Raw genomic sequence first — 13,383 nt, 5'->3', positions numbered from 1 at the left:
GTAATGTGCCACATTTTCTTAATCCATTCTTCTATTGGATTGTTTCCAGTTTCTGGATATTATGAATAAAACTGCTATGAATGCAGTTGAGCAAGTGTCCTTGTGATATGATTGAGCATCTTTTGAGTATATTCCCACAAGTGGTATAACTGGGTCTTGAGGTAGATCAATTCCTAATTTTCTGAGAAACCACTGTATTGATTTCCAAAGTGACTATACAAGTTCACACTCCCACCAGCAATGGAGGAGTGTTTCCCTTGCTCTACATTCTCACTAGCATAAGCTGTCACTTTTATTTTGATCTTAGCCATTCTGACAGGTATAGGATGGAATTACAGAGTTGGTTTGATTTGCATTTCTTATTTTCTCCGTCTATGGTGAATGAAAGCTTTTCTGAGTGTAGTAGTCTAGTCTGGTATCTGTGGTCTCTAAGAGTCTGTAAGACACCTGTCTGTGCTATTGGTGGCCTTTTTCCTTTTCAGTTTTAAATACTTTTCTTTGTTCTGTACATTTGGTATTTTGATTATTATGTGGTGGGAAGAATTTTTTCTGATTAAATCTATTTGGTGTTCTAAAAGCTTCTTTTACCTTTATAGGCATCTCCTTCCTCAAGTTAGGAAATTTTTCTTTTACGATTTTGTTGAAAATATTTTCTGGGCTTTTGAGCTGGTAATCTTCTTATATTCCTGTTCCTTTTAGGTTTGGTCTTTCCATAGTATCCCAGATTTCCTGGTTGCTTTTTATCAGAAACATTTTTAGATTAAACTTTTTTTGAGCAATGTCTCAATTTCTTCTGTCGTATCTTCTACACCTGAGACCCTCTCTTCTTTCTCCTGTATTCTATTGGTGATGCTGTAGTCTGTAGTTTCTGTTCTCTTATCTGGTTTTCCATTTCCAGGATTCCCTTGATTTATGTTTTTCTTTGTTATTTCTATTTCTATTTTCAGGTCTTGAATGATTGTATTCATTTCTTTCTCCTCTTTGGTTGTATTTTCCTGTATTTCTTTCAGGGATTTGTTCATTTCTTTTTAAGAATCTCTCCCATCTTCATAGATTGAGTTTAAGGTGATTTTGTTGTGCTTCAGCTGTGTTGGAATATCCAGAGCTTGTAGTATTGCTGGGCTCTGGTGGTACCATATTGCTCTGACTGTTATTGATCGTGTTCTAGCCTCTATTCATCTGGATTTGAGGTTATTATAGGTGAAGATACTGATTTCTGAGATTATCTTTGTTGGACAGAAGATTTTTATGCTTCCCTTCTGGTCTTCTGGCCTGAGTGGCTTGGGGTTCTGATGACCAGTAAATCTTCAGGTCCCAGTAGGTGTCTCTGCTGGGGTTTTGGGTGCCCATGTTGCTTTTGGGGTACTGGAGTTCTGGGAACTTGCATAACCTCTGGGGTTCTAGGTACCAGCTTGGTTTCTGGGGTTCATTGTATCGATAGGGCCTCCACTAGAGAAGGAATCTTATGGCAGAGTTTTGAGCCATAAACAAATATTTTAAATTTGAGCTGTTGGAAAGACATTTTAGTTTCAAACTTTAATATTTACCCCCCACCCCCCATACACTCACTAAATTGTCCTGAATTTATTTTCCTTTCATGACAGGGGCCATTTCAAAGAACCCAGGTCAGCTAGTTTGGGGATGTCATACAACTTGGTATGTGAATTAGCAGGTGTTTGGACTCCTCTGATTGCTCACCTTTGAGGAGAGCACAGTACAAAGTATGGCTGACTTCTCAGTGTAGCAAAAAGCAGGATATTCCCACGACTGATAGGACCCTGCTCTTGTATCCCTCTCTTTCAACCTCAGTAGATTGTGTTTTCTGTATTTTTAGACAATAAGGTGACAACATCCTACAGGCCTCTGACTCAGAAGAGAGGTTCCAGAGCCCTAGCTGACTTAATGGTGGGCTGTGAAGAGGGAGCAAGCATCAAAAAGCAGCTGTGACTCGGAATGACTTTGCCATAGCAATCTCCATGGACCTTCAAGCAAAACTACAGATTGGATTGATTTGGGGACTTTTTAAAGCACCATGACTGAAGGCTTTGGTTTCCAAAATCAATAAGAAATTGATAAGTACATAAACACACACATAGATATGCAGATAAAATACAAGTCACAGATAGACACAGAAAGATGATAGATAGATGATAGGCAGATAGATGATAGACAATAGATATAGAAATCGATGTATAAACATAGACACATTGGTATATAAGTATAGGTACAAAGATCTTTATTCTTTTTAAATTGTGTGGTTTTTAGACCTAGGACAAGGGACTGACGTTCATATTTACATATCAAAACCTGACCTCCAGGTTCTCCCAGCATCCCTTAGTCTCTTCCCAACCTGCCCTCTTTCTACCCTGTCCCCAACCCTCAACCTTCCAGCTCAGGGCCTGGCTGCTCTTCCCCATGAATCTCTTTCCTATATAATCCAGACATTTTGGTCTTTCCTTCTTCTTCTCCTTTTCTTTCTCTTTCTCTTTTTCCCTCCTCCCCTCCTCTTTCCCCATGGTGACTTCCTTGGCCTCAATCCTTGGGGCCAATGAACTCACCCCAAAGCAGTTTCCCAATAAACTTGCATTTAATCTAATTTAATCTGGCTTGAATTGGCTCATTTCACTGGCAGAGAAATAACATATCATAAGCTTTGTATGTGGAGTGTGTGTGTGTGTGTGTGTGTGTGTGTGTGTGTGTGTGTGTGTGTCTGTGTCGTGTGTAGGTTCATGCATACCACAGTACACAGGTGGAAGTCAGAAGTAAACTTCAGGTGTCAGTGTCTGTCTTTATCTTGTTCGAAACCAGATATGTTTATCATTCATGTCTGGGCATGCTAGACTAGCTGGTCCACAAGAGTCTAGGGATTCTCCCACCTTCGCACCTTTCTGTAGAAGCATTGGCATTACAGACATGAGTGATCATACCCATTACACAGGTTCCGTAGAGTCTAAACTCAGTTCGTCATCTATGGAGCCCTCCATTCAGTCCACAGTAGATTTATTATAAAGAATTTAAGGGTTGGAGAAATGGCTCATTGGGTAAATGCAGTTGTTGCCAAGTCTGACAAACTTGAGTTCAAACTCCAGGAACCAAAGAGTGGAAGGAGAGATCCAACTTCCAGGGATTGTCCTCTGAATTCCATACCAACAGCAAGGCACATGTACACGAATACTCAGCAAACAAATAAATAGATGTCATTCAAAGTTTTTAAAAAGAATTTGATTATGCAATGATAAACAGCAAGTTCTAAGATGTATGACTGACAAGCTCATGATACAGGGAAGCCAGCAGTGCAGTTCCAGCCTAAGTCTGAGGCCAGATTACAAGGAGAGGTGATGATATAATTCAGTCCAAGGGCAGTCGAAGCCAGGAAGCAAATGCTTCAGTTCAGGTCCAAAAGCAGAAGAAAGTCAGTGTCCTGGATCAAGGCAGCTAGGCAAGAGGAGCTCTCTCCTGTGAGGTGAGGGAGGGAGAGTCAGTCTTTCTGTTGTGTCTAGACCTTCATGGCTTGGACAATGAACATCACAGTCAGTCAGGAACCTGCCCTACTGCTCATCATGTGACTCATGTATTCCCATCCAGAATCACTTCACAGACATGCCCCTAGGGGACTCCTGCCTGGTCACCTCCCTCCTAGGGAAGTCAGCATGTATCATTAACCATCACAAGATGATGAACGAGTCCTTCTGTATTGTGAGATATGACTAGCAAGGTGGTGGAGACAAAGATAAAAGAGTACACATGTGACACAGTGCGGACAGGAACTTTTGGAAAGTTCTAGTAGAAAATTCACTGTGCAATTGAGAGATTTTAAAGATGGGAATAAGCTGGGATCATCAAATTCTTCCAAAGTGTGGAAGGATGGCATGCGGGGCAGCAGGCAGGAGATCTAGTACACAAGGGAGGTCTTCTCTTGGTCAGTATAGGGCACGTAGAACAGTGTTAATGGAGACTGCTTACTTCCTAGCTGCTGTGCAGGTTACATTCTGGCCAAGTTCTTTTGGAAGAAGTCAAAGAATGGGGATCATTCACTCCAAATTCTTTTCTACCACAGTCTTCCATAGCAGTGGAGCCTCCCATCCGGGGAAACAGGACTGGGAGAATAAGTGGTCCTTTTTGTGGTTACTGTGTGCTCTGTGTGCCCATCGACATAGTGAACACCATCATGTGAAAGCTTTTCATCCATTCGTCTTTCATGTGCTACTGAGCTGTATCGAGTCAAGAGGACGGTAGCCTGGCATCCTCATGGGAGCTACATCAGATGCTGGAGAACAGCTACCTCAGCCTCCTACTGGGCAAGACCAAAATAATAGTCACCGAACCTTCTGAAATCCGAATGCTAAGTACTTTACATGGGGTTGTTTTCTTGACCCTTAACTGAAATCCCTTTTCTTTCTTTGTCTTCTTAAAATTCCTTTCTTCATTGTTTGTTTGCTATGTTGTTTTTGTTTTTATGAGACAGTTTCTCTGTGTTCTGGCTGAGCCAAAACTCACTCTGTAGACCAGGATGGTCTCCAACTCGGACTCAGGGATCTGCTTACTTCTGCTTCCCATGAGCCAGGATTAAAAGCGTGAACCACTCTACCCAGAAATTCTTTGAGCTAAGTAAAATGATTAAATTTTTTTCATACACATGAAAAGATGAAATTCATAGAAGTTTCATTGTTTTAAAAAAAAAATGGTTTCAAATTCATGCTAAAGCTGGCACCTGAGGTTGGAGCTGGCTTAATGTTCATTGTGAAAATAGCCAAGCCTTAGAATCAGAAAATTTGGATGAAAGCCTTCTAGTGTCTTTTACCAAGTAGAGAGCTTTAGTGATGACTCTCCCATTTGCTGCATAAAAGAGAAAAATCATCATCCCTGCCTCGTCCCCTCCACAGAGGACAATGGTTTGCTCCGTGAGCAAACAGTGTTCATGAACCAAAGCCCAGAGTGGGGAGTTTGGTTCATCATGTGTGTTGGCGCTAAGAGGCAAACTGAGGAGAACTGCAGGAAAGGTATTGTCAGCATGCTCAGCAATCTGTGCACTTCCTCAAGACCACAGGAAGGATGCCTCCAGTCCCCAGAACCTCTGAGGAAGCTGCCTCAGATGTCACACGTGGAGCACTTTGCTCTTCTATGAGGGTTTGTGCTATTTCACAGGCAATGATACAAAATCACTTCTTACAAGTTGTAAGAAAGTTAGGTTCATAAAAACAGTAATTGTTATAATCTAGTGTTATGCATAATTATCCTAAAATATAAATATATATTACATACTTGTTCTTACAAGAAAGAGCATGAGCTGTTTTCCAGTTCTGACGCCATCTCAACCTCTCTCTAAGTGACTCTGCTGGCCTCCAGGATCCAGAGAGAAAATACTGGATTTTCACTTACACCATGTCTGATCTCTGTATGGTAAAACCTGGGGTAGGGGGCAAAGTAGCAGATTCAAAATATACTTGTTTTAAAGTATATTCTTATGTTTCCTGGCAAAAGAATATGTCCTTGTGAAGCTAAAGCCCTGTCTGTCAGCAGAAGCGCTTGCTCAAATTCCAGAAGAACCCAGTCAGGCAGCACTGGCACAGCTGAGTCTCCTCCTTGGCTTCTCATTGCTGAACCTGAGACGAGGCACTAGTCAAACCTCTTCCATGATCCTGGGTGAACCTATTTAAAAATGTTAATAATTATGGTTTTATACACAGACAGACAGAGAGACAGACAGACAGACACGCACGCATCATTGATGCAAAGCTTATACAAACGTAGGAACAATTGTGACTACTCTTTAATTTCATGGCAGAACATATCAACCCTCTATGCTGTTTTGTCTAGTTCCCCATCAGTAATCCTGAGATAATGCTGGTCATGTTCCACCTGGGTCGTTCCTACTCCAAATGGCCAACTCTCATGGCCATGCACTCATGATCTACCTACCTCATGGTGACTTCTTCCTTCTCTTCCTCTCTCTTCTTTGCCTTGTAGTCTCTACCTCATAGCCCAAGCCCGGCCTACCTTTCTTCTACCCAGCTACAGCCTGTAGGCATCATTATTTAACCAATAGTTTTAAAGTAAGGAGCAAGGTTTGCACAACAAAAGCTGGCATACATATACGAGAATTCACTTGACTTGAGGCAAATAGGCCTTGGGATGCAGAATTTAGCATTACACCACATAGCAACAGAGGAGGCCTCAATAGAAACTCTTTAATAAACCAACACAAGATAGTGTGTAGGGTAGCATTCACTGTGTAACAAACTACCTGGAAATGCAACCCAATTAAACTACAACTGTTATCCTTTTTGGTTCACAATTCAGTTGCTCAGTAGTGAGGATAGGCTGATTCTGAGTGGCCCCTGGGTCTTACTAGGGCTCAGTCATACTAGCTTGGCATCTGGTGATCATCTGATATATGTCAGCTTCGTTGGGGTGGTTTACCTTGGTCTTTATGATTTTTCATTCCTCAGCCAGCTAGCCTAGACTTGTCTTATGGCCTGATCTTGGAACAAGTACACCTTCACTTCTGACTCATGGCATTCATTGTGGCATTAGGTTTGAATGAGGGCTTGATTAGACCATACATGCCTACCCACAGTGCCTTCTTTCATATAGCTATTCCTGAAGAAATGGCAAGCCCCACTGCCAAGAGCCAATCTGTGAATCTCTAACCCTCTAGCAGACTCTTTGTGTGCCTGGAGAATAGCAGGTGGCATTGTCATGTCCCTGAGGAAGTTGAAGGACCTTGGTTTGTCTAACTGAGACATCAGAGGGCTGAGGACATACTAGACGCATCTAGAGAGTATGTGGTGTCCTCTCACCTCTCCCACATCTTCAGAGTTCCATCTTCCTTACCAAGAATTTGATAACTGCTGTGGATGCTCATCGACAATGTGGTGTGGATCCTCTCCTTCCTCTAAGGCCTATACAGAGGATCCTATTCTGTCCAGTGGGCCTGAACTTTCACCAGAGCCCTCGCCATGCTGCTGTCTGTCTTTCTGTCTGTTAATGGCCTTAATATCTTTTCGAATAAATCTCTTACTTAAAAGAAAAATCTGCCTCAGTGTTCCCCTTGAACCCCATACTCAAAACATTTCATAAAATCAGTCACAGGGGAAATTAAAGGACGGAAAATAGACTTCTTCTTTCCTTTCTTCCTCCCTCCCTCCCTCCCTCCCTCCCTCCCTCCCTTCCTTCCTTCCTTCCTCCCTTTCTCTCTTTTGTTGCTGTTTTTTGAGACAGGGCTTCTCTGTGTAGTCCTGGCTGTCCTTGAATTCACAGAGATCTGCTTGCCTCTGCCTCCTGAGTGCTGAGATTAAAGGCATGTGCCACCACCCCAGGTCAGACTTAGAGGCTTCAAGAACTTACCTATGTAGAAACAAGACTCTACAACTTATCCCAAGTGATCATTCTTTTTATGTCTCCCTTTAAATGAGGAGTCGGTGACTCAGAGAGGTCACAAAGCACGTGGGAGGTCACTCAGCACCCTGATCTTCATTTCTGGCTTTGGTCACAGCTGTCTCATATTTCTGTCGAAGAGGTCGCAGACTGTGGTAAACCTGCATAGGAAGGACCTCAGCAAGACTGCAATGAAACTTCAAAGTGAATTTTAAAAGTTTAAACATTTTGGTCTGAGCCACAAAGAGTGGAGTGGTACATTAGTGCGTGGGAAAATGACATTCCCCCTTTGAGAAGAGCATTAAAGAGCAAATTAACACACTTTGAAGGGAGAACAAAAACTGGGTTTTCTTTTTAGGTTCTAGAAAAAAATGGAAGATCTGCCCCCTCCTTCTCTCATGTATCACAAGGAGGCCACAGGCCTGCTTCCTCAGAGACGGGAGGCGCTATCCTCTCAGACATCAAGGGAGCTGGTGACACCGTGTCTCTAAGCTGTGACCCTCCTGGGACTCTAGGGCTGATGTCAGAAAGATTTGCCTTACTATGCATCCTTTGCTTCCTGGGGTCACATCTGATCAACCAGCCAGACAACTTAGATGATGGAACTTCTGGTTAATGTGCAATAGCTTTTGATCCTGAGTCCTAGGACTATGGGACAATATTAAGGCACCAGAGGAAATCTTCTGTAGATTATTAATCAAGACACCTACACACATCTATAGACTCTGGGACAATATGTGCTACCCAGAAGCAATCAGAGAAAGAAATAGTCCAAATGGATGAATTTGTTCTTTGAAGAAATGTTATAGATGAGTTTTATTTCCTTGTTTATGATTTTATTTAGTGAGCCAAATTTTTCTACTACTAAAGTAGTGTTTATATAAACAAAGCACTTCCACATGTTCCTGCTATGCTTTCATAGTTTACAGATAGAATGATCAAGTTGGTAGAAATGCCCAGATGCCAATCTTAGTCACAAACTCTCAGTTACACAATCTGCCTAGTCATTTAGGGCATGTCAGAGGTGACTGGGTAGGAAGGTGTGGTATATACAATGGTGAATTTCAGTCATGAAGAACAGTCAAATCCTGTCATTTGCAGAAAAATGGATGGCACTGGAGATCACATGTTAGTTGCAATAAGCAAGAGAGGTATTCCATGTTTTCTTTCAGATGTGAAGTGCAGAGACAGAAAGGAAAACAATGAATTAAAGGTGTAAGAGGGGCTGCTATGGGGTAAAGAAGGGCAAAGGGGGGAAGGGGAGAAGAGGGGAGAACAGACATGACATACAGAGACACAAGCACACATACATGTGTCACAGCAAAGCCTGCTGATCTGTGCAGTTAGCACATGCTAATAAATAAAATAAAAACATAAATTAAAAAAACCAATATTTAAATAAGAAACAAAACAAAGAAGAAATCAGTTGTTAATGGAGCCAGGTAGAAGAAGATAGATTTGAGATGTTGGAAACCGGCATCATCTCTAAGCCAGGTAGGTAACAATAAAATCATCTGCTATCCTGGTTTCCCATGAACCATAGCAGCAGCAGAGCCTCCGGGACCAGTGCCCTGATTCCTCTGCATCCTGGTTGAACAAACACAGTTGTCTCACAGGTGGAACTCAGCCACCCAAATACCCTTCATGGAAAGCAGCACATCAGGGCTTAGCGCCTGAGTATCTTCATGTCTTTGCTTTTTAGTTCTCTCCACTTCTCAACCTAGGTGTCAGTATAGCCAGAAGATAGGAAAATTAGGCATTCAAGCCCAACTGCGAATTTATCCCTGTGTCACAAGATGTTCACATGACCCAGGTCTTCTCTGACTTCTCCTTTCCACCCTCACCCAGGTAATGGCTATTTCCTTAGCCCCACGATATACTACATGTCAACAGTCCCAGACCTAAGTCATTTTGACAATGCTCTAACCAATGTGCAGTTGTTACCCAGCTCTACTAGTCAGCTTGATGAGGGATCCGCCAAGACACAGTTCTGAGCAGGTCCATGTGGGTGTTTTCTGGAAGTCTTAACAGAAGCCACTTTCCAGCAGCAGCTCAGATATAAGGCTGAGGAGAACAGCTGCTGTGCTCGTGTGTTCTCATTTGCAGCCTGCTGGTGAGGGCAGAGTAGACTCTGTTGCTGCTGAAACTGTCAAGTGGAACCTGCTTCTTCTGGATTACTACATGGACTGAAGCCCTTTACCTCTCTTGGAATCCTACAGTCCTTCCGGACCAGATTGGGAGGTCTGAGGCACAGAGCCTCACAGGCTGAGCGGCTACTGCTTCTCAGTCTCTCCAGCCTGGGTCATGTGAGGCGGTCTAGTAAATCCCCTTTGTGAAGTATATTCGTTCTATTAGTTCTGTTCCTCTCTGGAACCCTGCAGTTATCTCCTGTTGCAGGGTGTATGTTTAATGTCAGGAATTGAGCATAGTCCATATGCTTAGACTCAAGACAATGCTTACCATACTCCGTATGCTCCTTTGACAGTTTCTGAATGAGAAAGCGAATTAAAACGTTCACTGTCTTTTCTGGTGGACTTAGGCCATCCCCAGAAGCAAGACCCGAAGGACAGTGTGGAGACACAGCTTTTTGCTTCCTGCCACAATCCCAGTTGACCTACTAACTAGTATCAGGCAGGAAACTGCCCACAGGCTATTCTCAGAGCACTTAACTGCAGGCACAAACGTCATCTGGCTCTTGGTCTCATAGATTCTGGTACATCGAGAAAAGTCTTAAGAAACTCAGCTGGCTTTCCAGGTATTTAAACCTCCTACAAATATTTGATTGTAAACTCTCAGGGAAGATGGGTTGGAAGCCCCAGAGCACAAGCTGTTGGGGTTCCTGAAATGGTACAGGCTCAGAGGGTACACGTTTCAGACATGCCAGGGCTGCTCCTGACACCACTGGCAGCTTAGTGAGGTCTACAGAGCACCCCATTCCTCTCCCATGCACCCCAGAGTCAGCACCCAGAGACACACCTTCTTAGGGAACCTCCTGAATGCATCTCCAGGGGTCCTAGTGGCACCTGTCTGTTTCTGCCATTCACTGTGAACCCCTTTGGAAGTTTTCCTTGGCCCCGGCAGGGCAGGCAGGAGTCTGTCAGCAGTGGGGAGGGAGGTGAGCTGTGGTCCGAGGAGGGAGGGCAGGAAGATGGAACTGTGAGCTGAGCAATGGAAGGGCATGGGCTCGGCGAGCTGCCAAGGTACCAGGAAGCTGAGCTTGCACGGGGAGGTCCCAGGTCTCCTGACCTGACACATTCTGCTGTCATTGTTCCCTCCTGTTGACCACCCCTCATGCCCGTTCCAACCAACCTGCGTTCTCTTGCACTGCAAAACCAATCTTTCTAACTTTCCCTCCATCTAGCTTCTGCTTGAATTTTCCCAGGACCAAGATGCTCCATTCTCTTCTGAAGCATCCCTTCTTTAAAGAAGATTCCAGAGCTGGAAAGCTTGCTTATGTGGAAGAAAGGCCTAAATTTCTATGACTCTGGCCTCGTGGCCTGATGTGTGGTTCATAGAAACAGGTTATATCCAACAGGGCAGCTACCCAACAGACACTGGCTTCGCTGGGAATCTGACAACCTTGTCCTTTTTGCTTTTTAACTTATCTCCAAATTCTTAGCATTCATGTTAGCTTGCCTAAAAATCTCCCCCAAACAGTAGCACCGAAGCTGACTACTCCTGGTGAGGCAAGCAGTGTCCCTAAGACAGTACACGCGATAATTTTAAAATCTCACTCTGTTTGGTTTGTTGACAAAGAGAAAGTGTTGGTGGAGATGGGTGGTGGGGGCAGAGGCTCAGAGTAGAATTACAGGATCCCAGCTGCAAAGCTATTCATTCACTTTAGCGACAAATACGTCTCTGTAAGCTTAGTCTTATTTTGCAACCTGAAAATAATGCCCATGATTTTATCAAACTGAGGCATCAAGGAAGCGACGAGCAGACATTGGGAAGCCTACATAAAATTCGACAAGTCTCACCGTCAGAACAATCAGTGACAGCACAGAAATCAAAGGCCACTGGTGCCTCCTGACCAGCGTCTATGGTCCTGGGCTGTTGGTTACTCACAGGGCCTCTCCCTAGACCTGACTGAACACACAATGAGCTGATGAGTCTCATAGAGGAAAAAGAGCTTTGTAAGAATTCATTTCCTTCATTCAGTTAATGTGAAGGTGTGTGTGTGTGTGTAGTATGTTGTATTTGACCTGAGATTTGAATATAAGGAGACACAGAATCCATCAGGTCCCTCCTACTGCATCAGGCTCCCGCGGAAGCACAAGTGCCATGACATTGTATAGGCGCCACCTTCAACATACACTTCTACCTACTGAGGCTGCAGTGCTCCTAGGTAGCCTTCACCCACCCAACCTTGAAGCATGTCCCTCCCAGCTTTGATAATGCACCAGTACCATTGGAAGCCTCCAAGCAGCAGGAGTGTGCTCTCACGTGAGGTGAACGATGGACGCTATTCCTGTGTAATCGAAGCTCTAGGTGGACTTGCTAGGTGACGTTCAGGGGCGCTGACTGCGAACTGGAAGAGGGAGGCTTTCCCTGGCTCCTGTCAGGTTTTCAACCAGCTGGGCACTGCCTTTCTTCTGGCACTGGAACAGTTTGGAGGGGGCTATTCCTGCTCTGCCCCGTACTTGGGGAGCGGTGCGTGCTGTCTCAGGTACCACACAAGTTGGTATTTCTTAAATCAGGGCTGGCCAAGGTGATTATGGTGTGAGGAAACAGACTCCAGCTGTAAAGGGGCAGCTCTCTCACTTGGCTGAGGAGAGCTCTGTTCACTTCCTGCAAGCCAGCTTTCCTGGTCCTTGTTTTCCCTGAGTCATGACCATTCCCTAGGCTAAGAAGTCATAGCCATAAAGATGAAAACTCTTCAAAATTAAGTGTTGCTTTAATCTTTCCAGACAGCCTGACTCTCCCCCGCCCTGCCCACAGCAGCTAAAAGATCTGCTCTGCCCTCTATTTAAATGTGAAACAGAAATCTCCCCGGCTCCCTTCGCATTCTCCTCCTGGACGATGGGAGGGAGGATTCATTTCAAAGTGAAAGATGGAGCCCAGAACGGGTGTCACTTAATCTGTGACGGCCTGGGACAGGCTCTTTAATGTTTACTGGATTCTGATGAGAGATAGGATGTAGGCCAGGGAGTAGGAAGTGGGGATCGTGAGAACCAAGCGAGGGGGGCTTCTTACCCGTGCTCTTGTGATGATGCCTCCCTCAGACTCATCTTGGGCGTGATGAAAGCTGCCCTTGGGCTTTAAAGCTGGCCCTGGCTCTGTCTCACAGAAGACAGAAAAGCGGAGAGAAGTGAATGACCTGGTCCTGACCTGTCAAGGCTCTAGTTTGGGACCCAGAACCCTATGGACCAGGATCATGCCTTTTCATAATTGCTTCCTGAGGTTCTACTTGGGCAAGGGCAGCCGAGCTTTAGTTCTTCCTTCTAGAAAGCAAGTGTTTGGCCTAGAACCCTAAGTCATCTCTAGAGATGCTATGACTTTTAGATTCATTCATTCATTCATTCATTCACTCATTCATTCATTCATCGGTCCTGGAGGGTTCGATCCTTTTTCACAGGGCTTCACTCCGTCAGGTTTTTTTGTTTGTTTTGTTTTGTTTTGCTTTCCTAGTTATCAGAAGATTCTCCACCCCCATCCTTTAATATGACTCCCTGTGCATATAGCAAAAACAAAACAAAACAATACCAACTCTGTGGCAACTGAATCAATAAGATCACAAGTTCGAAGCCTCCCTGGGCTCCATAGTGAGTTGCAGGCCAGTCTGGGCAAAGGGGCATACCATTCTCAAAATGAATGGAGAGAGACAAGATTGTTTAAGGGGTAGAATGTACGACACATAGTTAAGGCCCTCCACTTCAGTGGTAAATAACTTAAAACTTACTTTTAATCAATTTCTGAACAAGTGGGCAAATTTAGCTCAGATTGGAAGGCTCGGGGCCAGGGGACTGTGGGTGCGTCTGGAAGCAGGGAAGTGAATCTAGATGTCAG

Source organism: Rattus rattus, chromosome 14 (assembly GCF_011064425.1).
Source record: "Rattus rattus isolate New Zealand chromosome 14, Rrattus_CSIRO_v1, whole genome shotgun sequence".
Taxonomy (NCBI): domain Eukaryota; kingdom Metazoa; phylum Chordata; class Mammalia; order Rodentia; family Muridae; genus Rattus; species Rattus rattus.
Note: the sequence above shows the minus strand (reverse complement) of the source record.